This window comes from Neomonachus schauinslandi, chromosome 12 (genome assembly GCF_002201575.2).
Source record: "Neomonachus schauinslandi chromosome 12, ASM220157v2, whole genome shotgun sequence".
Taxonomy (NCBI): Eukaryota; Metazoa; Chordata; class Mammalia; order Carnivora; family Phocidae; genus Neomonachus; species Neomonachus schauinslandi.
In genome coordinates this window covers 44,311,700-44,339,274 of record NC_058414.1, presented here as the reverse complement: position 1 = coordinate 44,339,274, position 27,575 = coordinate 44,311,700, and the positions used below count along the sequence as shown (strand labels likewise).

The following is a 27,575-nucleotide window of genomic DNA, read 5'->3' as shown; positions in this document are numbered from 1 at the left end:
GGTGCTCCATGCAGAATGTGCCCTCCTCAATACCCACCACCAGGCTAACCCATCCTCCCACCCCCCTCCCCTCTAGAACCCTCAGTTTGTTTTTCAGAGTCCATCATCTCTCATGGTTCATCTACCCCTCTGATTTCCCCCGCTTCATTCTTCCCCTCCTGCTACCATCTTCTTCTTTTTTTTTTTTTTCTTAACATATATTGCATTATTTGTTTCTGAGGTACAGATCTGAGATTCAACAGTCTTGCACAATTCACAGCGCTTACCAGAGCACATACCCTCCCCAATGTCTATCACCCAGTCACCCCATCCCTCCCACCCCACCCCCCACTCCAGCAACCCTCAGTTTGTTTCCTGAGATTAAGAATTCCTCATATCAGTGAGTGTCATATGATACATGTCTTTCTCTGTTTGACTTATTTCGCTCAACATAATACCCTCCAGTTCCATCCACGTCGTCGCAAATGGCAAGATCTCATTCCTTTTGATGGCTGCATAATATTCCATTGTATATATATACCACATCTTCTTTATCCATTCATCTGTCGATGGACATCTTGGCTCTTTCCACAGTTTGGCTATTGTGGACATTGCTGCTATAAACATCGGGGTGCACGTACCCCTTCAGATCCCTACATCTGTATCTTTGGGTAAATACCCAGTAGTGCAATTGCTGGATCATATGGTAGCTCTATTTTCAACTTTTTGAGGAACCTCCATAAAAGCCATCTATGAAAAACCTACAGCGAATATCATTCTCAATGGGGGAAACCTGAGAGCTTTCCCCCTAAGATCAGGAACACGGCAGGGATGTCCACTATCACCACTGCTATTCAACATAGTATTGGAAATCCTAGCCACAGCAATCAGACGACAAAAAGAAATCAAAGACATCCAAATCGGCAAAGAAGAAGTCAAACTCTCACTCTTTGCAGATGATATGATACTTTATGTGGAAAACCCCAAAGACTCCACCCCAAAACTGCTAGAACTCATACAGGAATTCAGTTAAGTGGTGGGATATAAAATCAATGCACAGAAATCAGTGGCATTCCTATACACCACCAACAAGACAGAAGAAAGAGAAATTAAGGAGTCGATCCCATTTACAATTGCACCCAAAACCATAAGATACCTAGGAATAAATCTAACCAAAGAGACAAAGGATCTGTACTCAGAAAACTATAAAATATTCATGAAAGAAATTGAGGAAGACACAAAGAAATGGAAAAACGTTCCATGCTCATGGATTGGAAGAACAAATATTGTGAAGATGTCAATGCTACCTAGAGCAATCTACACATTCAGTGCAATCCCCATCAAAATACCATCCACTTTTTTCAAAGAAATGGAACAAATAATCCTAAAATTTGTATGGAACCAGAAAAGACTCTGAATAGCCAGAGGAATGTTGAAAAAGAAAAAGCAAAGCTGGTGGCATCACAATTCCGGACTTCCAGCTCTATTACAAAGCTGTCATCATCAAGACAGCATGGCACTGGCACAAAAACAGACACATAGATCAATGGAACAGAATAGAGAGCCCAGAAATGGACCCTCAACTCTATGGTCAACTCATCTTCGACAAAGCAGGAAAGAATGTCCAATGGAACAAAGACAGTCTCTTCAACAAATGGTGTTGGGAAAATTGGACAGCCACATGCAGAAGAATGAAACTGGACCATTTCCTTACACCACACACAACAATAGACTCCAAATGGTTGAAAGACCTCAATGTGAGACAGGAGTCCATCCAAATCCTAAAGGAGAACACAGGCAGCAACCTCTTTGACCTCAGCCGAAGCAACTTCTTCCTAGAAACATCGCCAAAGGCAAGGGAAGCAAGGGCAAAAATGAACTATTGGGACTTCATCAAGATAAAAAGCTTTTGCAAAGCAAAGGAAACAGTCAACAAAACCAAAAGACAACCGACAGAATGGGAGAAGATATTTGCAAATGACATATCAGATGAAATGATTATTTAGAGAAGAAATCAGAAGCTACATATCTTGAAAAGCTGGCAAATACTGTGGCCAATGCCATATTCTGAAAAATAACTTAATGCTAAAACATTTAATTGTTAATTAATGGGCTAACACATTTCTATATATGTTTTCCTGTATTTTGGCTGCATTTTCTGATCACCTCTTCATATGACAACAACTTCATATGTTCTGCAAAAAGAAAAAAATAGTGGGAAGGTTTTTCTCTAGTATGGTTTTGGAATTTTACTTTAATAGAAAAGTTTCTTTCAGTCTCACAACATTTTATCAGTAATGTTATTTAAATTTTTAGGATTGTAGGAGTTGAGATGACCTCTTTGAAGTTTCATTACTTAGGAGTTAAAAAAAGCTGCAGTAATTTACCAATGACCAGATCCTGTCTACATTTGAGCATATTTGTCTTCTATCCACATACTTCTGGTGTTAGGCCCTAGAAGGAACCTTGAAAATATGACTAGGCTCTTTGGCCCTTGACTTCTATGAAAAAGTCACTGGAAGAGTGGTCGTTAGGAGTATGATTGGTATTTCCACATACTAATAATTACACACATATACTATGTGACCGCAACTCACATAAATCTATTTTGTTAAACTTGTTTCCAAAATCAATCGTTCCTTGGCTGAAGATGCTTTGTAGTCAGTCCAGTGACACCCAAAATATGGATAAGAAATACTGAACAGAAGCAAAGTGAAAAAACTAGTGGTTTTAACTGAAAGTAGCTAAAATATCTAATTTGAAAAAAACAACCCCCCCAACAACAATAACAAAAAACTTTACAAGACCATCTGAACATATTTCTATGATCTCTCAGGACTTTGGAAGAGTTTCATGGTATCAAGGGCCTTAGAAGCTTATACTTCATTAACCTGGTGGCACATTTCTCTCTGATAATATTTTCCATAAACAGTGTTTCATAGTTTGTGTGAATTGAAGCCTGAGATGACCAAATTAATTCCTTGGGAACAAACATTTGGAGTGAAAGCTAATTCAGAACTCTTCTAGGAAACAGGTTAGGAATAGTGATATGGTGATAGAGTTAAAAATGGAATAAATTACAGGTGTTAGCTCTGTAATTATTGCCGAATAATTAAATGTACATGATGCTGGTTTCCCTTATGCTTTGTTGTTTGCTATCATGAATTTGAGGAGTACTGCTTTGATGCAGAGAACTTAATCTTCAGTAAAACATATTGAATAGAACAGAGTCCTATGATTTCTCAGTAGATAGCTCTTCTAACACCATTTAAAAATATTCTTTGGATATCTGACTCTCTATTATTCTGCTACTATGAGATTTTAATAGTGTGTCTAGATGACCTGATGCAATACTGCAGAGTTCACTGTAAAAAAAAAAAAAAAGTCTTTTTATACATGTCCTAACTGTGTACCTAGACTTGCAGCCCTGTGTTAGAATGCAAAATATTTCATACAGATGCATTTAAGTCATTTTTCAATAAGAGATAGTGTAACAGTGTAATAAAATTTTAAGTACCTTGTGGTAGGGAAATTTACATGTATCTTTAAAGTTTTCATAAGTAGGTATGAATTCATGAATCCTAGAAACTTAATAGATGTTGTTGATTGAATGAATTATTTTACTAAGAGTAATTATCACTTGCTGCAAGAATAATTTGATTTCAAATTTACTGGTTAATTTAGGAACAACTACAGTTAAATATTTTAAAAAGTAATACGTGTGTCTTCAGTATGAGACTTTTTTTCCCTCTGACATTTTCAACTTACTTTCCAGTCTATCTTTTGGGAGAACAAAATAAAAAATATAAATTGAAGAGTAGTATTGATGATATATATTCTTAAATAGACTTTAGAAAAGAAACTCTGCTTCTATGTTTGTAGCATCAATGTTTGCAGGAACAACCACAGTGCTTGGCATGTATTTGACTGTTAGAGTAATTCTTAGTGCTGTTCACCAAATGTTATTGACTCACCACTTACCTGGCTCAGGATAGGACTGACATTTCTCAAAAGCTGAGCAAATTAGATATGTCCTATTATTTGCTTTGGTCAATGAAATGTTGAGCAGAAGTAAAAATTTGAGTTCATGAGTGGTACAGAATTCTGTATTCTCTACTTTCCTTGTTCTCTTTCCTCTCTCCCCTTCTGTCTCTTTAGCCTTTGGCAAATTGTTGTAACATGGAGTTGTAGCCTCTCTTAGCCTGAGTCCCAGGAAGATCACAAAATAGAGGAGAACCCCCAACTAAAGTGAATAGAGAGTATGAGTGAGAAATTGTCATTTGAAGACAGTGAAATTTGGGGATTGTTTGTAACTGCAGCATAACCTAGCCTATTCAGACAATGTAAATCCATTTATATAGTCTATATAGGTTGGATAGGTACAGATATATGAATATGATACAAAATAAAGCAGAATACTAGTTAAAAATTGTCAGTGTTTGTAAAATATGCAGAGTACTCAGGCCTTGGGGTTGAATTTAGGCAGTCTTACCTGAATTAATCATTAAATCATGTTAAGCCATATAAACCTCGTTATTTCTTAATATAGCATCTAAGGTATCCTTTGAATATCTTTGTTTTTCCCCTTGCTCCAAGCATGAATAGAAACATTTTTAAATAATTACAAAAGTTATATTTGTAGAATCACATTCAATCTAATCTGTAAAAGTAAATACCAGTTAAATAGTCTATCAGAATCTTTATAGTATTCATGATGACTTGAATACCCTGATAGTTTTTAATCCATTTAATTGGAGCTTTGTACTGGCTGATTGACAAATCAAACTGGCTATGCATGGAGAAACTGAGATGAATCATTTAGGATAAAATGGATTTAAGCTAATTGTTAATATTTTTGGAGATTGATTTTTATTTAGATACTTATACTGACTACATCCATTTAGTTATGTGCTTTTAATAATGGATAAGGGTACAAAGGGCATCTTTACAGATAATATTAAAAAGCAGATACACTAGATTGTGATTAAATGACCATGGCTTCTCACAATACTTCATTCTCTTCATATTTATTATACAAATTACATTTCTCTTTCATAAGGGTATTGAGAGTTTCTGTCAAGATTTTTGTAAGAAAGTTGCTATTCAAAATTTAGCTGTATTTTTTTTAAGATCTTCAGCTAATCAAGAATAATTTTCCATATCTTAATTTTCATCTCAATATTTAATATTTTCCAAGAAGACAAACTGCTAAGAGTTGAACTTATAGAAAGCCTGGTAAGAGTAGGAGTGTGGCAGTTATTAAATCACATATGATTACTCAAAATTATTCAGCACTTTCAGTAAGTTAATTGAAGAAGATGAGAAGGTGTATTATTACTACATTCACACAGATAAGTTTATCATTTCTTTCGAAAACCATTATTCCTCTGTAGTTCCTAGTGCTGAATCTTCTAATCTACCTTTGAAATGTAGCGAATTTTTCTTTTGGAACTTGGGAGTGATTTCTTCAGTTCCCTGGTGCTTAAAAGATCAGCGTCTTAGGCTTAGATTCCTAAAATAGTCTCTTTAGATAGACTACAAACTTCTAGTTCAATGGATCTTAATTTGTTTTGAAAATAGGCTCCAATGGGAATCTGGTGAAAACTTTGACTCCTCTCTTCTCTCCCCTTCTCCCCACCCCCTTCTACCTACTGACCATTCCTCTTCTAACTTTCTGTCGGTCCCCACTCAGCTCTCCTACTCTTTGGTGGCCCCAAGGCAAAGCTTCAGTGTTGATACTGGGATTAATCTCCAGTTTAAACCCAGCTTTCACATTTGCTTCCAACTCATAGTGTTCTGCCCTGGTTTCAGGATTTTATTTGTAAGTCTGCTTGTTTTTGTGGAGAAGCTCTAATTTTTTTCCTTCAATTTCTGAAAATCAAAATATTAAAATGTTTTCTACTGAATTCAGTTTTTTTTTTAAAGATTTTATTTATTTATTTGACAAAGAGAGACACAGTGAGAGAGGGAACACAAGCAGGGGGGGTGGGAGAGGGAGAAGCAGGCTTTCCACTGAGCAGAGAGCCCGATGCGGGGCTTGATCCCAGGACTCTGGGATCATGACCTGAGCTGAAGGCAGACACTTAACGACTGAGCCACCCAGGCGCCCCTGAATTCAGTTGTTTTATAGCACTAAGACTCTTCAGGATATATTATCCAATATATACTATCAAAAGCAGAACCATAAATGAAGTTGAAATGTGTTGACACTTTTTGAAATAATGATATATTGTTAATTAAAGCACTCAACTGTAAAACTCCTAAGTATATTGAAATATTTATTCTGGAAAATAAAGTATGATAGTTTATTAATCAACATTGATATTGCTATAATTACATATTTTACACTGGGTAAAGCCAGTCTAAGTATTGCTTTATCTGTCTGACTTTCCTACCCAAATGAGTCCACTTAACAACAGAGTACATGTCTTACTGATCTTTGTATCTCAATGCCTGATGCATTGCAAAGTACAGGGTAAGTATCCAGAAAAATGTTTATTAGATGAATGTGTACATAATTACCTGATATTGTAGTTGCATATAAGTTAAATGAAATTTTGAGAGTTGGGTTTATTTTACTCACTGTTGTTAACATTGTTCCATTGGAGAGCTAGTTTAGTTAACACAAATAGTTACTGAATATGTTTTATGTGCTAGGCTTTTGTGTGGAAAAGAAAGGCCTACGTGCAAGGCTGGACCTTGACTGGCATCTGGGAACTTGAATAGTAATCATTTCCCTACAGATATAAAACTTTAGCTGAATGAAGAAAGTGGCTCACTCTGCCTAGACTGTTCAAACTTGTGGTTTATGCTGAATACCTGCTTTTCTTCTGTGAGTCTGGCATTTGGCTATTGGTAAATCAGAGAGTACCTATGTGATCAATACCCAGTATAAACCTTGGGCACTGAATGTCTAATGAGCTTCTCTAGTAGATAGCACTTGGCATGTGTTACCACAATTCCGTGCTAGAGGAATAATGAAACAACACAAAAAAATATGTCCTGTGTGACTCCACAGAGAGAGAAAACTTTGGAATTTTATACCCGGTTTCCTCTGGTCTTTGCCTTACGCATCTTTTCCCTTTGCTGATTTTGCTTTGTATTCTTCTGCTGATCATAACCATGAAGGCAACTATATGCTAAATCCTGTGAGCCCTCTTGTGAACCACTGAACCTGAGGGTTGTTTCTGGGACCCTTGATACAGCGTCAGTGCTAGGGAACAAAGATGGAGCCCTTGAGGAGCTTATAGTAGGGAGGAGGGATGCAGGTATGAAGGGATACTAGATATTCAAATAGATAATTTCAGTATAATTTGGTTGATAATGACAGCATAGAGTGCTCTGGGGACCACTGAAAAAGGGACATTATTTTAGGGGTTTAGGGTAGCCTTTTGAGTCAAGTTTTTAAAAAGAGAACTATTTTGCTGAGGGAAGGAAAATAGGAAATACAAACTGAGTGAAGGGACTTGAATATGTAAAATATTAGTAATAGGAATGATAGCAATGGCCATGAGAACAAGAGTAGCAAACACACAAAGCTTACCAAGAATTGTTCTAAGGCCTTTATACATATTATTTCATTCTATCCTTATAGCAATCCTGTGAAGTAGGTGATTTTTTTTTTTAAATGAGGAAACTGCACAGAGATTAAATTCACTGTATAGACTCCTATAGCTGGTGCACAGTGCCGTGGAAATTGAACCCCAGCAATCTCCCTCTTAATATGTGCTGTTCTTCTAAAGAAAGGAAGCAGTGGATATATTTAATACTTATTTTTTTAATTCCAAATTTCTGACATAGAGAAGGCTTTTTGGATTATAACACGTAATTGAGCTCGGGGTTTCCTAGGATAAGATGTACTTTTATTATTATCAGTGGAGAAATAAGACTTAGACACATAAAATAATAGAAAACAAGATAGAACAGCATATTCAAATACGTAATACAATCTAAAAGTGACAGTATAGATATTAAGCATCATTTCCTTTGTGCATATATAGGCTCAAAAATAACCTCACATTGCCTAGATCAGTGATAAAATCATGATAGTGTATTCAGGATGACCTTATTTGTTGAAGAATAGATAGCCTTCCCTTGGATAATCTTTAGTTTGTATCTGACTTAATGTTTTCAATAGTGAATGAGTTTTTACATCTTGGTCTATGTGTGTGTGTACATATTGATATACCTTCAAACTTGTATAAAAAGTGGTAAATATAACATTAAGAAATTTTTTTCTACTTGATGCATAATTTCTTGAAGACTTAGGAAAAATTAAGAGAATTGAAGTGGCTACCTTTAACTTGGTCTTCAACAGTGCAACAGGCTTAGAGATATAAATGAAAAAGACAAAACATACACAGGTTGAAATACTAAATAATATCTTTAGGGTCATACAGTGTTTTAGCATACTCTTTGGCTAACCTGACTATGGTGTGGTCATTGAATCATTTTTCATGCACTTACAAAAGTTAAATTTTCAAGTGGTCTGATATACACGCACATACTTTCATAGATGGAGAATAAAAATGAGTTCCCATATTTGAGCATAATGAACTTCATATATTTATAGAGTAAGTTTTAGAAAATTTAGCCAAAGATATTTTTTTTAAACCAAAGATAGTTTCCAAATTAAACCTTTTAGGGGAAGCATGGTATTGATCTCCTTTGGATAGACTTCAGCATGATACTCATTATAATTATATGCCTAGAATCGCACAGTGTGTTACTTAAATTTTAGTCCTTGTAAATTCTTCATTTCTGGATTGACCATTTGATCTTTAAAGTTGCTTCCAGCTCTTGCCTGAAGTTTTCCACCTTGTTATGTAACCACATGATTGTACTCACCATGTTTAATATCCATGTCTGAAAACTCTAATATCTGTATCTGCCATGGATTTGTTTCTCTGACTTGTTTTCTGACTCTCACTCATTTGGTCTTTTTTTCTTGGTATACCTGAAAATTTTGTAATGGCATGTTCTCTTTCCACTGTATATGAAATTTATGGGTAATTTGGGTCTCTGGTTATTTCTTTAAGAGAAAATATGCTTTTGCTTCCTTCAGGCAAAAAGAAAGGACAGATTATATTAATTCAGTCAGGGATGATGCTTTTTCAGAATTACAGTTCAGTTTTAGGGCTGCTCTACTTTTGTTTCAACTCCGAAGTAAATGTGTGTGCACATGTGTACACACAAATACACAAATACAAACATAAACACTTAACACATAATCTTGTTTGGTTATATATAGTTGATATCAACATTCATGGGTCCTAATTGGGGTGTTCACCAGGATCCCTTCTCCTTGATGGCCCCCACCCCAATTCCAGTCTCCCCAACCTCATAAGAAGTTCTATTTAGTTTCTCAGCCCCTACCCTTTGCTTGTGAATTAGCAAATGATTGAAGGGGAAAACTTCAGGAATGGCTCTATCCTTTGTATTTCCCTTCTGAGATCATGGTCTCTGAAGTCCACAGCTTTGGTAATTCTCCAGTGCCTTCAAAATGGTGTAATTTGGATTTTTGGATGGCTTACCCAAAACCAGTGCTGGCCAGGAGAATTGGTTTGCAGTAAGTTTTTCTGCAGAAAGCATAATGCATCATTGAAGGTGCAAAATGTAAAGCACTTAAGTATTTATCTTTATAGAATGTGTGATAACAGACTTCAGGACATTTGACTAGTATACTAAAAAACAATCCTATTGTGCAGTAAATAGATATTAACCTGGGATAGATATTAATGTATGTAAAAGACAACATATAATGGATAATTTGGTTCAATAATTAGTTATGTCTAGATTTTCCAGTCCAAATAATAGTCTATATTTTTGAATGGCATAAGGTTGTAGTCTAAAAGTTGAGTGACTATGTAGCCTGTACCTGAAACTCCATGCTTTAGCTGGAACCAAGTGTCAACAGGATTCTCACTGTGGCTCATGTCTGAACTTAGCCTTTTTCATTTTTTAACATTGCAATTAATTTTTCTGTCTTGTAATAAATGGTAATAGGTAAAGCACTTGAGGTTGAATGATAGTAAAAGTAATGATGACAAATATAAAAGCATGAAATGTGTAAGTTATTTCAGGCTCTTGACTGTTAGTCTCAGTGTAAGTTCACATTTCTTATAAAAATGTCATTTTTTTCAGTTTGTGGTGAGAACCTTTTCCTTTGATAAATTAGAGAAAATGGCATTTTATTACTTCACATAACTCAACACTATGAATTACTACAAATGCACATTAATATACCATTTCCCCAGAAGCCTATTTCACATAGCTTTGCAAACAAATGAGAAAGGCAGACACAAGAACTTAGATATTTCATCATTTAGAATCACTTGTAACTTACAGCTTTGACATAACACTTAACGAAACAATGAAGTGATTGATTTGAGAAAAATAGACTATAAATTATACTCTGAAATATCTGGTTCCAAAAATCTCAGATGTGAGTCACTAGCATAATCTGTGGGCATTCATTTAAGTATTGATGCCTTTTATTGATGGTTAGTGTAGATTAGTTTAACAAGAAAAATATTCCTCATTACAACCTCTAAACCACAACCATCTATTAATGTGCAGAGGCTTTCTACAGAAGGATGGGTTGGGAAGATGGCTAACCATGAACTATTAGCATATATACATACTAGAAGAGTTTGACTTCTGATGTTGGAGCTTTTCCAATGACTGAGAGGTCAGTAGTAACATGACTTTCACTTGTGACATATACAATAATATCCTGTATGAATAATTTGTTAAACTACTTTGACCAATTTTTGATGAATGGATGAACGTCAACATTCTTTATTTCACCATACTGATCATTATCCTCCTGAGCCCATGAATGAAAACATGCTATTCTATATCTTTGTGTTATTTGCTTTTGAATTTGTTCATATGCTGAGTAAATTCTAAGGGATTTAGTACGTCTGTGGTAAAATTAACTTTTGGTTTTTACTTTTTCACTTTTACTACTAAGTGACTATTATCATGTATAGGATGTTTTATAGGCACATGAATACATTTGGTGTATTTGAGGATTGATTACTTTAACCATGCCTTACTTTCTGATCTTCACATGTTTCTACATAATTGATACAACACAGTGTATAAATTGTTGAACTAAGAATTACAGAAATACATGCTAGCCACCAAGAATCTCTACATGCAGAAAAGGAAAAATGATGTATTATTTTTTTTAATGTTTTATTTATTTGAGAGAGAGAGCACAAGCAGTGGGGAGGGGCAGAGGGAGAGGGAGAAGTGGACTCCCCGCTGAGTAGGGAGCCTGATGCTGGGCTCAATTCCAGAGCTCCAGGATCATGACCTGAGCCAAAAAGGCAGACACTTAACTGACTGAGCCACCCAGGCGTTCCAAGGAAAAATGATTTAGACAAGATAATTGTAATCATTATTATTGTAGTTATGTTACCTAAGCTATATCGACAACTTAGGAAGTACTAGTCTCTGTTCAAAGAACTGAGTTCCTGATCTGTTAGTTTTATGCAATAAAGCTCATAAAACAAATGATAGTAAGTAGGGTATCTTCTGGAATGAAACAGGACATGTTAAAGAACAAGACTGAAAAAGAAATACATAGTTTCTTTCACTCCAAGTGTGTTACAGAATGTGTGACTCCAAGTCATGGCTCTTTACCATTTAAGCAATTACTATTCATACTTTTGAAAAATGACTTTCTAAGATTCATTACCCATTTTGGCATGCAGTTTGACCGCATATATGTCAGAATGTGTTCATTTTTTATAGTAAGCATGGTTCTTACTTGCACATGCAGAATCGGGGAGGTAACACCTGCTACCATAGGAGCTTCCATTCATGTCCTTCACTTGGAAATGCCCTGAGCAAATACTTTATTAGACCCTGTAACACCTTTGTAGAACAAAGCACTTAATGCATAGAAACACTGAGTTTTAGGCATTATGAGGAATGCAAAAATTGGTAAGATGTGATTTCTGTCTTCCAGAGCCCTATATAATGTAAAAGAAGTAAATAGCAATCACAGGTAGATAAAAATGAAATTAGCTAAATTACAGGTTGAGAATAGAAAGGGTGGAGGTTTGAGGAAGGAAAATTTGCCTCTTAAAGAGCATATGCTCTTAGAGAAAAGTGCTGAATTTCAGGGACCTTCAAGAATTAATCCCTATCCTTAAGGAGCCCCTTAAGAGAATGAACTCCTTTGGGTAAATAACTGGAAGGGCAATTGTTGGATTTAGGGTAGTTCTCTTAACTTTTTTAAAAAGATTTTTATTTATTTATTTGACAGAAAAAAAGAGCACACAAGCAGGGGGAGCAGCAGAGGGAGAGGGAGAAGCAGGCTCCTCGCTGAGCAGGGAGCCCGATGCGGGGCTCAATCCCAGGACGCTTGGATTATGACCTGAACCGAAGGCAGATGCTTAATTGACTGAGCCACCCAGGCGTCCCTCTCTTCTTAACTTTTTGAGGAACCTCCAAAGAAAGAAAACAGATAAACATATGGGAAGGGGGAAAAGAAAAAAGGAGGAAACAAGCCATAAGTGACCCTTAATGACAGAGAACAAACTGAGGTTTTGATGGGGGGGGGGCGTTAAACAGGTGATGAGTATCAAAGAGGGCGCTTGTTATGATGAGCACTGGGTGTTGTGACAAATCACTGAATTCTCCAGAAACCAATATTACACTATATGTTATCCAACAAAGTTTAAACAAAAACATAAACTATAAAAAAATAAAAAATGAAAGTATCAGTAAAAAAAAAAAACATGAACTCCTATCTTCTCTCACATTTCAACAAACCGTCCCCTGATCACTTTTTCTTTCACCCTAGGCAGGACACACAGGAGACCCAATCTTTAATGTTGAATCCTCCCCACATTATCCAATGTGTTAGCTGCTTCTTCCCCCCGCTCCCCTCCCCCAGTTTTCCCAAATTTGCCTTATGTTTATTTAAAGTGGGAAAATAGTTGATTTACAAAGTAAACCCTGTCTTATCCAAACTGATTATTTTTGCAACATTACTTAAAATCCTCCTTAGGGTCTGAGTTTCCTAGCTTCCTTTGGCAGAGAGGAAGTGGGGATGGATGAGGAATTACATCAATGCACTCAAATTTCGAGACAGGTTTTGGGTTCTTACACTGCAGCTGATTTGTATGCTAATCAGCATAATTCCCTAATAGCATGATAATTATGCTGACTCAGGCTAAAATTTCACTCATGTGGCGTCTTTATCTTGTTCTCCAGCACCGGTGGTGTAAAGGGATTTTTACTGGAACACTAGTGAATGTGATGAATTTGAACAGAGTATTGTTTTGGTGTAAACCCAAATATCTTTTTTTTTTTTTTAAAGATTTTATTTATTTATTTGAGAGAGAGAGAATGAGAGACAGCATGAGAGGGAGGAGGGTCAGAGGGAGAAGCAGACTCCCTGCCGAGCAGGGAGCCCGATGCGGGACTCAATCCTGTGACTCCAGGATCATGACCTGAGCCGAAGGCAGTCGCTTAACCAACTGAGCCACCCAGGCGCCCCAACCCAAATATCTTAATAAACAAGGAAGATAATGCCTAGCAGTGGGTTTGGGGTTGTCTTTGAAAGGGTTAACATAAATAATGTGACCAAAACAATAATTAAAACATGAGCAGGTAAACTCCCTCAAGCACAGTTTAATGGTGCACACATTCCAAGAAGGCTCCTACCTCCTCAGGTCAAAGGCTGGAAGCCCCTTTTCTGACTCTCAGAGGAGGATGGCCTCTCATTTTGGTTGTCAGGTGTACATTTTAGGAGAAAACCTGTCTAGAAATACACAAAAGAATGCTGCTTTTCAGCATAGAAAAATACTGCAGCTATAAGGATCAGCTTCTTAAGAGGTTTTTTTGTTTGTTTTTGCATATATGAATTTCTGAACACTTGGAACAAAAGGAGGTTTTAGAAATGAAGACCCTTCTATGAATTTTAAACAAAAGGAAACATGAATATTTTTCTTCCCATTATGCCTTTGGACTGAAGCTGGAAACAATTGAGGGCACCTCCCATTGTTTGCCTTTTTTCTGTGATAATCCCCTTTGGACTAAACTTTATTATAGACCAAGTTATGTCCAAGTTTGTGTACTTTTTTCTGCTCTAGGAAGCTGGGCATGTCCTCTGAGACGGCTTAGTGCCCGGTAGCTTTGTCCTCACATGACTGCTCATGACCTTACAAGCCCTAAGGCCTTGCCAGCTCTGTGCACAGTCCTTGGGGAAGGTTTGGATTCGGGAAGTTCCTTGTAAGAATTCACATTTTACCATCACCTTTTCCTCGAGTTGAGTAATTCCTTCCATTTTATAGGTCTTAATGTTGGCCATGCCTTCAAATCCCCAGAGATTTTGACTAAATTGGTTGTAGGTGAAAGGTATCATTATTACTTTTTTTAAGATTTTATTTATTTGAGAGAGAGAGAGAGAGAAAGAGCATGGGGGGGGGGGGACGGTCAGAGGGAGAAGCAGACTCCCTGCTGAGCAGGGAGCCCGATGCAGGACTCGATCCCGGGACTCCAGGATCATGACCTGAGCCGAAGGCAGTCGCTTAACCCAACTGAGCCACCCAGGAGCCCACTTTTTTTTTTTTTTTTTTTTTTAAAGCTCTTCAGGTGATTCAGTGTACATCCTGGGTGGAGAACAGTGCATTAGATGAGTTAGGGAAATCCAAGGGCCTTTCACTCAGGGCGGGAGAGGGAAGCATGGTGACTCTCCGCGTCCTTTATACTTTCTCCATGGACATGACCATTCCGTTTCATACTTAACATCCAGAGGGACTTGCCAAGTCCCACCTTCTGACTAAGTCTTGCTTAATTTTGGGTGCTGAATCTTGTCTTGTGCTCTTCCTGCTACCTTGTACTTAAAAGTTCATGTTTCCTAGCTTGTGGCTGCGTAAAACTCAGACAGCAATTCACCTTTTCTTCTTCACCTGCAACTCTAGGCCAGCTGCTCTTCCAGCCGAGGGGAGACGGATTATAATTCCTACTATTCTAGACATACAGGCTCCTGAAACATTGTTTGCATTTTACTCTTCATAGTGTGTGCCTTCCAATTCAAGATGTTTGAAACCTCTCTACCTAGCTCCCTGTGTAGGCTCTGAAATGTGTATGGGTGTGGCATGCCCCAGTTTTACATCTCAAAGTAACTTAGAATAAGCATAGAGTTAGACGCTAGTTTCCTATTGCTGCCATAGCAAATTACCTATGCCTTAGGTAAGTCAAAAGACAAATTAATAATCAGGGTACTGGGGCACAGCCTAGAATCCAGGACAGAAACTCATTCAGTCCTCAGGTAACTAACATAAATGGGAAAAGTCACTGGGACTTGGCATCCTTCATCTTTATTCCACCCTGTGTGTCTGTTTTGCTCTCTGTTTTTGCTGACACGTTTTCTCTTCTGGGTGCTTAGTAGGATAGGGCTATCTTCCTATATTGCATGTGGCAGGTCTAGCCATACTCAGAGTTCATGTGGCTCTGGAATAGAGAATCTGACTGTTTCAGCTTTGTTCAGGGACCCACGTATCACTGGTGATGGCCTGGTGTTAATAGCACTGAGCATCGACCTCTAGGGAATTGGGCCTATGCACGAGGAAGGGGAAAAGACTGGATAGACAACCAAATAGTGTCAGCTCTCACTGGGAGTGCACAAAGAAGTTGTGATTTTGCTTCTATGTGAGGCATAGCGGTATCACATAGAGCCAGTTTTTCCTCAGCCTGGGTGTAATAGGTGATGAGGTTTTAGACCCCCGATTTCATCATCCAGCTCACCTCTTCTGATAATAGTTAGTATTACTGAATATTCACTGTATGTGCAGGACCAGGCTTCTCCTTAGATTGTTCCACTTAATACTGATGACATTATAGGCAGATACCCTCCATTCATATGTTGTAATTCTAACCCCCAATGTGGTGATATTAGCAGGTGGGGGCCTTTGGGAAGTAATCATTAGGGTGGAGCCCTCATGAATAGAATTTGGTGCCCTTATAAAAGAGACATGAGAGCTTGTTCTCTCTACTCTGTCACGTGGGGACACCACGGGAAGACTGCCATCTGCAGGCATCTCACAAATAATTCTCATAGTCTGTACAGAAGGTACTTAAAGCTTTGATAAGCTCCTATTTTGCCCAGTTAATGTTCCTGTTTGTATGTAAAATATTAAAATTGTAAGTCTTAATTCTAAAAGTGAGATCCTGGTTGTTTGCAGTCCTGGCAAAACAGTATCAATATAGTATACTTCAATTTCTTTTCAAAATTATTAGAATATTTCTGCTGGTGAGGCAATTGGATGCCTATTTTGCTTAATGAACAATAAGCACGTTGTCCGTTTCTTATACTCTTTGCTTACAATGTTAGACAAGTCATTTAGGCACTTTAAAAAACTCATTGTTGTTCTCTATCCAGTGATATCTCATTTCTCCAAGGGGAACTTAACAGTAAGTATATCTCTGTTTTGTGGTAGCTAGGGCAGCTAACGCTATATATTTTTCAAGTCTTGTAAGGGGGGAAGAAAGAAACATCTTTTTTTTTTTTCCATGAAAATATATTTTTTTTTATTCTTATGTTAATCCCCATACATTACATCATTAGTTTTAGATGAAGTGTTCCATGATTCATTGTTTGTGCATAACACCCGGTGCTCCATGCAGAATGTGCCCTCCTCAATACCCACCACCAGGCTAACCCATCCCCCCACCCCCCTCCCCTCTAGAACCCTGTTTGTTTTTCAGAGTCCATCGTCTCTCATGGTTCGTCTACCCCTCCGATTTCCCCCGCTTCATTCTTCCCCTCCCGCTACCTTCTTCTTCTTCTTTTTTTTTTCTTAACATATATTGCATTATTTGTTTCAGAGGTACAGATCTGAGATTCAACAGTCTTGCACAATTCACAGCGCTTACCAGAGCACATACCCTCCCCAGTGTCTATCACCCAGTCACCCCATCCTTCCACCCCACCCCCCACTCCAGCAACCCTCAGTTTGTTTCCTGACATTAAGAATTCCTCATATCAGTGAGATCATATGATACATGTCTTTCTCTGTTTGACTTATTTCACTCAACATAATACCCTCCAGTTCCATCCACGTCGTTGCAAATGGCAAGATCTCATTCCTTTTGATGGCTGCATAATATTCCATTGTATATATATACCACTTCTTCTTTATCCATTCATCTGTTGATGGACATCTTGGCTCTTTCCACAGTTTGGCTATTGTGGACATTGCTGCTATAAACATCGGGGTGCACGTACCCCTTCGGATCCCTACTTTTGTATATTTGGGGTAAATACCCAGTAGTGCAATAGCTGGATCATATGGTAGCTCTATTTTCAACTTTTTGAGGAACCTCCATACAGTTTTCCAGAGTGGCTGCACCAGCTTGCATTCCCACCAACAGTGTAGGAGGGTTCCCCTTTCTCCGCATCCCCGCCAACATCTGTCATTTCCTGACTTGTTAATTTTAGCCATTCTGACTGGTGTGAGGTGGTATCTCACTGAGGTTTTGATTTGGATTTCCCTGATGCCGAGCGATATTGAGCACTTTTTCATGTGTCTGTTGGCCATTTGGATGTCTTCTTTGGAAAAATGTCTGTTCATGTCTTCTGCCCATTTCTTGATTGGATTCTTTGTTCTTTGGGTGTTGAGTTTGATGAGTTCTTTATAGATTTTGGATACTAGCCCTTTATCTGATATGTCATTTGCAAATATCTTCTCCCATTCTGTCGGTTGTCTTTTGGTTTTGTTGACTGTTTCCTTTGCTTTGCAAAAGCTTTTTATCTTGATGAAGTCCCAATAGTTCATTTTTGCCCTTGCCTCCCTTGCCTTTGGCGATGTTTCTAGGAAGAAGTTGCTTCGGCTGAGGTCAAAGAGGTTGCTGCCTGTGTTTTCCTTTAGGATTTGGATGGACTCCTGTCTCACACTGAGGTCTTTCAACCATTTGGAGTCTATTTGTGTGTGCGGTGTAAGGAAATGGTCCAGTTTCATTCTTCTGCATGTGGCTATCCAATTTTCCCAACACCATTTGTTGAAGAGACTGTCTTTTTTCCATTGGACATTCTTTCCTGCTTTGTCGAAGATGAGTTGACCATAGAGTTGAGGGTCCATTTCTGGGCTCTCTATTCTGTTCCATTGATCTATGTGTCTGTTTTTGTGCCAGTACCAGACTGTCTTGATGATGACAGCTTTGTAATAGAGCTGGAAGTCCGGAACTGTGATGCCGCCGGCTTTGCTTTTCTTTTTCAACATTCCTCTGGCTATGCGGGGTCTTTTCTGGTTCCATACAAATTTTAGGATTATTTGTTCCATTTCTTTGAAAAAAGTAGATGGTATTTTGATGGGGATTGCATTGAATGTGTAGATTGCTCTAGGTAGCATTGACATCTTCACAATATTTGTTCTTCCAATCCATGAGCATGGAACGTTTTTCCATTTCTTTGTGTCTTCCTCAATTTCTTTCATGAGTATTTTATAGTTTTCTGAGTACAGATCCTTTGTCTCTTTGGTTAGATTTATTCCTAGGTATCTTATGGTTTTGGGTGCAATTGTAAATGGGATCGACTCCTTAATTTCTCTTTCTTCTGTCTTGTTGGTGGTGTATAGGAATGCCACTGACTTCTGTGCATTGATTTTATATCCTGCCACTTGACTGAATTCCTGTATGAGTTCTAGCAGTTTTGGGGTGGAGTCTTTTGGGTTTTCCACATAAAGTATCATATCATCTGCAAAGAGTGAGAGTTTGACTTCTTCCTTGCCAATTTGGATGCCTTTGATTTCTTTTTGTTGTCTGATTGCTGTGGCTAGGACTTCCAATACTATGTTGAATAGCAGTGGTGATAGTGGACATCCCTGCCACGTTCCTGACCTTAGGGGGAAAGCTCTCAGTTTTTCCCCATTGAGAATGATGTTTGCTGTAGGTTTTTCATAGATGGCTTTTATGATATTGAGGTATGTACCCTCTATCCCTGTACTCTGAAGAGTTTTGATCAAGAAAGGATGCTGTACTTTGTCAAATGCTTTTTCTGCATCTATTGAGAGGATCATATGATTCTTGTTCTTTCTTTTGTTAATGTATTGTATCACATTGATTGATTTGCGGATGTTGAACCAACCTTGCAGCCCAGGGATAAATCCCACTTGGTCGTGGTGAATAATCCTTTTAATGTACTGTTGGATCCTATTGGCTAGTATTTTGGTGAGAATGTTTGCATCCATGTTCATCAGGGATATTGGTCTGTAATTCTCCTTTTTGATGGGGTCTTTGTCTGATTTTGGGATCAAGGTAATGCTGGCCTCATAAAATGAGTTTGGAAGTTTTCCTTCCATTTCTATTTTTTGGAACAGTTTCAGAAGAATAGGTATTAATTCTTCTTGAAATGTTTGGTAGAATTCCCCTGGGAAGCCATCTGGCCCTGGGCTTTTGTTTTTTGGGAGATTTTGGATGACTGCTTCAATTTCCTTAGTGGTTATAGGTCTGTTCAGGTTTTCTATTTCATCCTGGTTCAGTTTTGGTAGTTGGTACATCTCTAGGAATGCATCCATTTCTTCCAGGTTATTTAATTTGCTGGCATAGAGTTGCTCATAATATGTTCTTATAATTGTTTGTATTTCTTTGGTGTTGGTTGTGATCTCTCTTCTTTCATTCATGATTTTGTTGATGTGGGTCATTTCTCTTCTCTTTTTGATAAGTCTGGCCAGGGGTTTCTCAATCTTGTTAATTCTTTCAAAGAACCAGCTCCTAGTTTTGTTGATCTGTTCTACTGTTCTTTTAGTTTCTATTTCATTGATTTCTGCTCTGATCTTTATTATTTCTCTTCTCCTGCTGGGTTTAGGCTTTACTTGCTGTTCTTTCTCCAGCTCCTTTAGGTGTAGGGTTAGGTTGTGTACTTGAGACCTTTCTTGCTTCTTGAGAAAGGCTTGTATTGCTATATACTTTCCTCTTAGGACTGCCTTTGCTGCATCCCAAAGATTTTGAATAGTTGTGTTTTCATTTTCATTGGTTTCCATGTATTTTTTTAATTCTTCTTTAATTTCCTGGTTGACCCATTCGTTCTTCAGTAGGATGCTCTTTAGCCTCCATGTATTTGAGTTCTTTCTGACTTTTGTCTTGTGATTGAGCTCTAGTTTCAAAGCATTGTGGTCTGAAAACAGGCAGGGAATGATCCCAGTCTTTTGGTACCGGTTGAGACCTGATTTATGACCTAGGATGTGATCTATTCTGGAGAATGTTCCATGGGCACTAGAGAAGAATGTGTATTCCGTTGCTTTGGGGTGGAATGTTCTGAATATGTCTGTAAAGTCCATTTGGTCCAGTGTGTCATTTAAAGTCTTTATTTCCTTGTTGATCTTTTGCTTAGACGATCTGTCCATTTCAGTGAGGGGGGTGTTAAAGTCCCCCAGTATTATTGTATTGTTGTCGATGTGTTTCTTTGCTTTTGTTATTAATTGGCTTATATAATTGGCTGCTCCCATGTTAGGAGCATAGATATTTACAATTGTTAGATCTTCTTGTTGGATAGATCCTTTAAGTAGGATATAGTGTCCTTCCTCATCTCTTATTACAGTCTTTGGTTTAAAATCTAATTTGTCTGATATAAGGATTGCCACCCCAGCTTTCTTTTGGTGTCCATTAGCATGGTAAATGGTTTTCCACCCCCTCACTTTCAATCTGGGGCTGTCTTTGGGTCGAAAATGAGTCTCTTGCAGACAGCATATTGATGGGTCTTGTTTTTTAATCCAGTCTGATAGCCTGTGTCTTTTGATTGGGGCATTGAGCCCATTTACATTCAGGGTAACTATTGAAAGATAGGAATTTAGTGCCATTGTATTGCCTGTAAGGTGACTGTTACCGTATATTGTCTGTGTTCCTTTCTGGTCTCTGTTGCTTTTAGGCTCTCTCTTTGCTTAGAGGACCCCTTTCAAGATTTCCTGTAGGGCTGGTTTTGTGTTTGCAAATTCCTTTAGGTTTTGTTTGTCCTGGAAGCTTTTTATCTCTCCTTCAATTTTCAGTGACAGCCTAGCTGGATAGAGTATTCTTGGCTGCCTATTTTTCTCATTTAGTGCTCTGAATATATCCTGCCAGTCCTTTCTGGCCTGCCAGGTCTCTGTGGATAGGTCTGTTGCCAATCTAATGTTTCTACCCTTGTAGGTTACATATCTCTTCTCCCGAGCTGCTTTCAGGATTTTCTCTTTGTCTATGAGACTCGTAAGTTTTACTATTAGATGTCGGGGTGTTGACCTATTTTTATTGATTTTGAGAGGGGTTCTCTGTGCTTCCTGGATTTTCATGCCTGTTTCCTTTCCCAAATTAGGGAAGTTCTCTGCTATAATTTGCTCCATTATACCTTCTGCCCCTCTCTCTCTTTCTTCTTCTTCTGGGATCCCAATTATTCTAATGTTGTTTCGTCTTATGGTATCGCTTATCTCTCGAATTCTGCCCTCGTGATCCAGTAGTTGTTTATCTCTCTTTTTCTCAGCTTCTTTATTTTCCATCATTTCATCTTCTATATTACTGATTCTCTCTTCTGCCTCATTTATTCTAGCAGTTAGCGCCCCCATTTTTGATTGCACCTCATGAATAGCCTTTTTGATTTCTACTTGGTTGGATTTTCGTTCTTTTACTTCTCCAGAAAGGGTTTCTCTAATAACTTCCATATTTTTTTCAAGCCCAGCTAGTATTTTTAAAGTGATGATTCTGAACTCGAGATCTGACATTGTACTAATGTCCGTATTGAGTAGGTCCCTGGCAGTCGGTACTACCTCTTGTTCTTTTTGTTGAGGTGATTTTTTCCATCTTGTCATTTTGTGCAGAGGAGAATAGATTAATGAGAGAACAAAATGCTAGCAGAGTAACAACGTCCCCAGAAAATATACTCTAAACAAATCAGAAAAGACCTGAAGCAGTGGGAAAAGAAAGGGAAAGAGAGAAAAAAGAAAAAGAAAGATAAAAACAAAAACAAACAAAACAAAACAACAACAACAAAAAAACCAGAATGTGATCAAATATGATCAGGCTGGTATATAGATCAGTGCCACACACTAGATTTGGGGTGTATTTTGGTCTTTTAGAAGAAAGTGCCTCCCAAAATTTTAAAGAAAGAAAAACTTATATATGTACAAAAATAAGGGTTGATATGATGAAGGGATGGAATATGACTGTAAAGATGGAAAGTATAAAAAATTTTATAAAAGGAATTGATAAGAAGTTGTTTGAAAAAAGAAGAGGATTTAAAAAAAAAAAAAGGGAGAGGATGTGATCAGGCAGGGGAATAGAAAACACCATATACTAGAGATTTAGGGTATATTTTGATTTGTTAGAAGAAACTATCTCAAAATTTTAAAGAGAGAACAACTTATATATATAAGCCAAAAATACGGGTAACTACTATGAAGGGATAGAATATGACTCTAAAAATGAAAAATAAAAATGTTTTTTTTTTTTTAAAAAAAGGGATTGATAAGATGTTGGTTGAAAAAGGGAAAAAGAAAAATTCAAAAAGAAAAAAAAAAGAAAAAAAGACAGTTAAAAAAAATTAACTTTGAAAGACTACAGAATCATGGTAAAAAAGCCATGAATTCTATGTGCAGTAGTCCCCTAGAGCTGGAGTTCTGCCGTTCTCATTGATCGGTAAACTTGGTCTTGGCTGGTTGTTCTCGCTGATCTTCTGGGAAGGGGCCTGTTGCCGTGGTTTCCAAATGTCTTTGCTGGAGGCAGAATTGCCCCGCCCTTGCCCCCTCCGGGCTAAGTAATCTGCTCAGGTTTGCTCTCCGGGGCTTTTGTTCCCTGCGAGCTTTCCGTATAGCTTTGGAGGTGGAGAGTGAAAATGGCGGCCTCCCAATCTCCGCCGCGGAGGAGCCGAGAACTCGGGGCCCCGCTTCTCAGTGAGCCCCCAGAGAAAAGCCGTCAGTCACTCCCGTCTCCCCGGTCTCCAGCCGCACTCCGTGCTCACCCGGCCTGTGACCGCGCGTTTCTATCTCTGGCACCCGACCCCGGGTGGAGTCTCCAAACCCAGCAGATCCCTGCGGTGCACTCCCATGCGGCTCCTCCCGGGGGAGGAAGGTGAGTCTCCCCGGATCTGCCGCTTGTTGGGTCCCTGCTGGAGGAGCAGTGGCCCGACTGTGCCGCGGATCACGGTTGATGGCAACCCCGAGCTGAGAGCCCGCGCCTGGGCTCCGCCTCTGCAGCCGGCTTCCCTGCTCCGATCCCTGGGAGCTCTGCCACACTCAGGCACCCCCGGTCTTTCTGTGACCCGTGGGTCCTGAGACCACACTGTCCCGGAGGGTTCCACCCCCCGCTTAGCCACCAGAGTGACGTCCCTCAGTAGAGCAAACTTTTAAAAGTTCCGATTTTGTGCTCCGTGGTTCTATCACTTGCCAGAAGCGGCCGACGGAGGCCCCTCCCCCGCCGTCTATCCTCCCGAATATCGCCTCGGATTCACTTCTCCGCACGTCCTACCTTCCAGAAAGTGGTCGCTTTTCTGATGAGAGAGTTGTTGCTCTTCTTTTCTTCGATCTCCTGTTGAGTTTGTAGGTGTTCAGAATGGTTTGATCCCTATCCAGCTGAATTCCTGAGAGGAGACGAAATCCAGGTCTCCTACTCCTTCGCCATCTTGCTCTGCCCCCCCAGAAACATCTTTTTCAAAAAGCAAGTTGAAAAGTTTAAAGGTCCAGCTTCATTGCCAAATAGTGAATTACCTCTGTTTTCTTCAGGCGAGTTTATCCTCTAATTGAGTGAAAGGAGGATACATATTGCTTACCCCTAGTAACTACCTTGCCTGTGTATTATAATCATGATGCTCTGAACCACTAATATGGTCAGGGATCCATTTGGATGTCTGGCTCTGAAATGTGTATGGGTGTGGCATGCCCCAGTTTTACATCTCAAAGTAACTTAGAATAAGCATAGAGTTATACACTAGTTTCCTATTGCTGCCATAGCAAATTACCTATGCCTTAGTGCCTTAAAATGACAAAAATCTATTATCTTATGGTTTTGGAGGTCAAAAATCCAACATGTCACAAGTCCAAAACTTATTTCATGGCCTTTTCCAACTTCGAGAAGCTGCCGGCATTCCTTGGCACATGGCCCCCTTTTTCCTTCTTGAAAGCCAGCAAGATCCAGCTCTCTGATCATTCTTCTGTTCATAACCTCTGATCACAGTTGGGAACAATTCTCTGCTTATAAGAATTCATATAATTAGATTGGGCCCACCTGGGTAATCCAGGCTACTCTCCCCATGTTAAGGTCCTTAACCTTAATCACATCTGCCAAGTCCCATTTGCCATGTCGGGTGATAACCTCACAGGTCTGGGGATTAGGATGTAGGCAGCCATTGAGGGGAGGGCAGACATTGTTCTACACACTACAGAATAGGTTAAGAGAACAGAATTATTAGATAAAATGTGCACATTTTTGGTAGGACTTTTTCCCCACATAAATCATCTTTTTCAATTCCCACCATGGGAGGTTACTTGTATTTTCATTTTACTTTATTTTTTATTATTCCACTTCATGTGAAATTGAAGCTCATAAAATTATCATTAGTCATGCTTCTAGTTATGGGGAGAGCCAACGACTCAGTTGGGCTCTCTGATTCAAGAGTCTTTTCTCCTATGGCTATTGCAGATGGTTTACAAGGTCGCATACAGAAAGGGGGTGTCCTACAAAATTACACCTAGTGCCTGGTTCAGAAAACCTCTAGGAATGTGGGCTATTTGTTCAGGTCCTTAAAAGATTACTTTTAGTGAGAATCAGAACAAATGTTCCCTCTGACTTAGAAAACTGTGAGTAAAATCTGCAGACAAGACAGGGCAGAGTTTGCATTTGGATAAAAATTTAGAACACAGATAATTGAATCTGATTTTTTTTAACCTACATATTTATTATAGGGCTGCTCACCAATTCAGAAGAAAAATAGTGGGGACATCTGGGTGGCTCAGTCGTTAAGCGTCTGCCTTTGGCTCAGGTCATGATCTCAGGGTCCTGGGATCGAGCCCCACCTCGGGCTCCCTGCTCGGCGGGAGGCCTGCTTCTCCCTCTTCCACTCCCCCTGCTTGTGTTCCCTCTCTCGCAGTGTCTCTCTCAATCAAATAAATAAATAAAATAAAATAAAATAAAAAGAAAAATAGTGAAGAGTTCACATAAATTATTGTAAAGATCAGTGCTTCTCAAACTTTGGAATGCATCTGAATCATCTAGGTAGCTAGGCTTCACCCCCAACGGTACTGATTCAATAGGTCTGGGTAAATTTGCATTTCTAAAATATTCTCAGGTGATCTTTTAAGTTCCTGTTCTGGGACCACACTTTGAAAACCACTGGAGAGGGGCACCTGGGTGGCTCAGTCGTTAAGCGTCTGCCTTCAGCTCAGGTCATGATCCCGGGGTCCTGGGATCGAGCCCCGCATCGGGCTCCATGCTCCTTGGGAAGCCTGCTTCTCCCTCTCCCACTCCCCCTGCTTGTGTTCCCTATCTCGCTGTCTGTCTCTGTTAATAAATAAAATCTTTAAAAAAAAAAAAAGAAAACCACTGGAGAAGACTTCATTTATATGGGCAAACTCCATATTTCAGGGATGGAAACCAGGTGCTCCTGACTGGCTCTTCTGCAATCTGCTGGTCTTCTTTACATGGCAAATTAGAAACACCGTTGGCTCTCTTACAGGCCAGACCTGAAAGGGGAAGGGAAGAGAAATGTTTATGCCTGCCAGACTCTCTCTTTAGGTAGAGAAGTGAAAGGGAACGGGGCTTGGATATAAACTGTTGTAAAATATACTTGAAGAACCTCTGCTCTGTATCTTGAAGGAAACTGCTTAATACCTGCTCCTTGAATAATTTTCCCCAACAGTTTTATATAAAGAACATTTATGTGGATTGAGTGTACAGCAAAGTTTAAGAACCAGTGGTCCAGGAGTTTTCTGTGGTCTGGGAGTTTCCATTTTCACCGTCATCATCTTCAACTTCAAAACCTGGTTGTGATTCTTATCTTTACTCTGCCAGGGTTACATCATAAATCGTGATCATTACATTTATGAGAAAGCCTCCAAATTGACTGGAGTTCTTTGTCCTCTAGTCTCAGGCATTGGCCTTATGCTTCCTAAATTACCCCTGATGTAGAGGGACTCTGGCTCAGACACTCAGAATCCCTGGGCTAGATCGCTCCTGGCTCTCTGGACACAGCCTCAGTCAAGCTATTGTCAAAGTGTAGTCCTTCCTCTCCCCTAAATAGTTTTCCTTGTGCCTTTCATGATAGAATCTGGAAATAACACTCCCATGTCATTTAGATATGATCTATGTGAATATTTTACTGCAGATTTTGTTATTTTATCCACATTGGCTAGTACCTAGAGTTGCTGCTAACACTAGGTGCTCATGGAACTATTGGTAGTAACTGCCACAGGCTAAGTAGTAATTGTGATTGAAAAGGTTCATAATTATGTCATTTGAGTGGTTCTGGCTTCCATTAAATGATCATGAAACCAGGCATTTTGATGGACAACTCACAAGCTGCATAGGTGAGACTAAACCTCATGCGCAGTGCACTCACCTCTGGAGCCATGTTCTTGAGGACCTTCTTGTATTCCCAGTGTTATCAACAGAACAATCATGGGGCCAGTCCACATCTAGTTTTCTAACCATCAGGTTAGCTAATTAGAACAGTTGGCTCCCTAGGGTTATGTTATGAAATTTCCAAAACTCAAATGTAGAAAACATAGTGGTCATTCTGAAAATTTAGCACTAGCTATTTATTTTCATTACAAAAATGACAAAAATGCAACCCTAGTGGAGAAACTTTACATACATTTTTCATTATTTTTATTATAAAACTGACCTGGATATAAAATAGGTTGTTGCTTTTTCTGATGTGATCTTTAACAAGAAGAGCAGAATAGCAGACGATTGGAGTATAACTATAGAACATTATATGATTGAATGAGTGAAATGTCATAAAATTTTCAGTACTGGGTAGAAGTCTTACCACCCATTAAATTGAAAAATGAGGAAGCAAGACTTCTGCTGCCACACACTTTGGTAAAGAGTCCGGTTTTCTTGATATGAAAATAAAATACCCATTCCATTCTCCTTTGAGCAATATCTTTGAAATATTACTAACTTCCATGGCAGAGGTTGCTTAATCTGCAAATTTATCAGGTGGCAAACCATTATGATTGCTAATAACCCTTACTCACTTTACCCAGAGAACTGCTGCTTCTACCATTCCTTAACAAATGGAGTACAGCATAGTAGGCGTACTGAAGCCGATTAAATTTTCACACATCATTAGTTCCCACCTCCCTTAGAGTTTTAGTTATATATTATTTCCTTTATCTGATTTTCTCCATGAAGACATTTTCTTTTTACTGTGGACAAATACTGAGTGAAATTTCATGCAGTTTAGTGTAATTCTCTTCTGTCATTTTATTTTAAAAATATTTAAAGTATTGGCTCCAAGTGGGTATGTGAAAATGTGGTGACTCAGTCTGTTTGATGACAATGTTTTAAAAGTAAAAATAATCTGTGTTGGCTGTGTGAATGGTGCCAAACGGACTATATTGTAAGTAACTTAAAATCAGCAGCCAAAAGAAAAATCTTTTAGTTTGACTGTC

At 38.7% G+C, this 27,575-nt stretch overlaps 1 pseudogene; it reads right to left on the bottom strand.

The window, feature by feature from the left end:
- LOC110579900 overlaps positions 1-26,576 on the bottom strand; it is a 101,452-nt pseudogene extending 74,876 nt beyond the window's left edge.
- Positions 26,577-27,575: the final 999 nt, after the last annotated feature.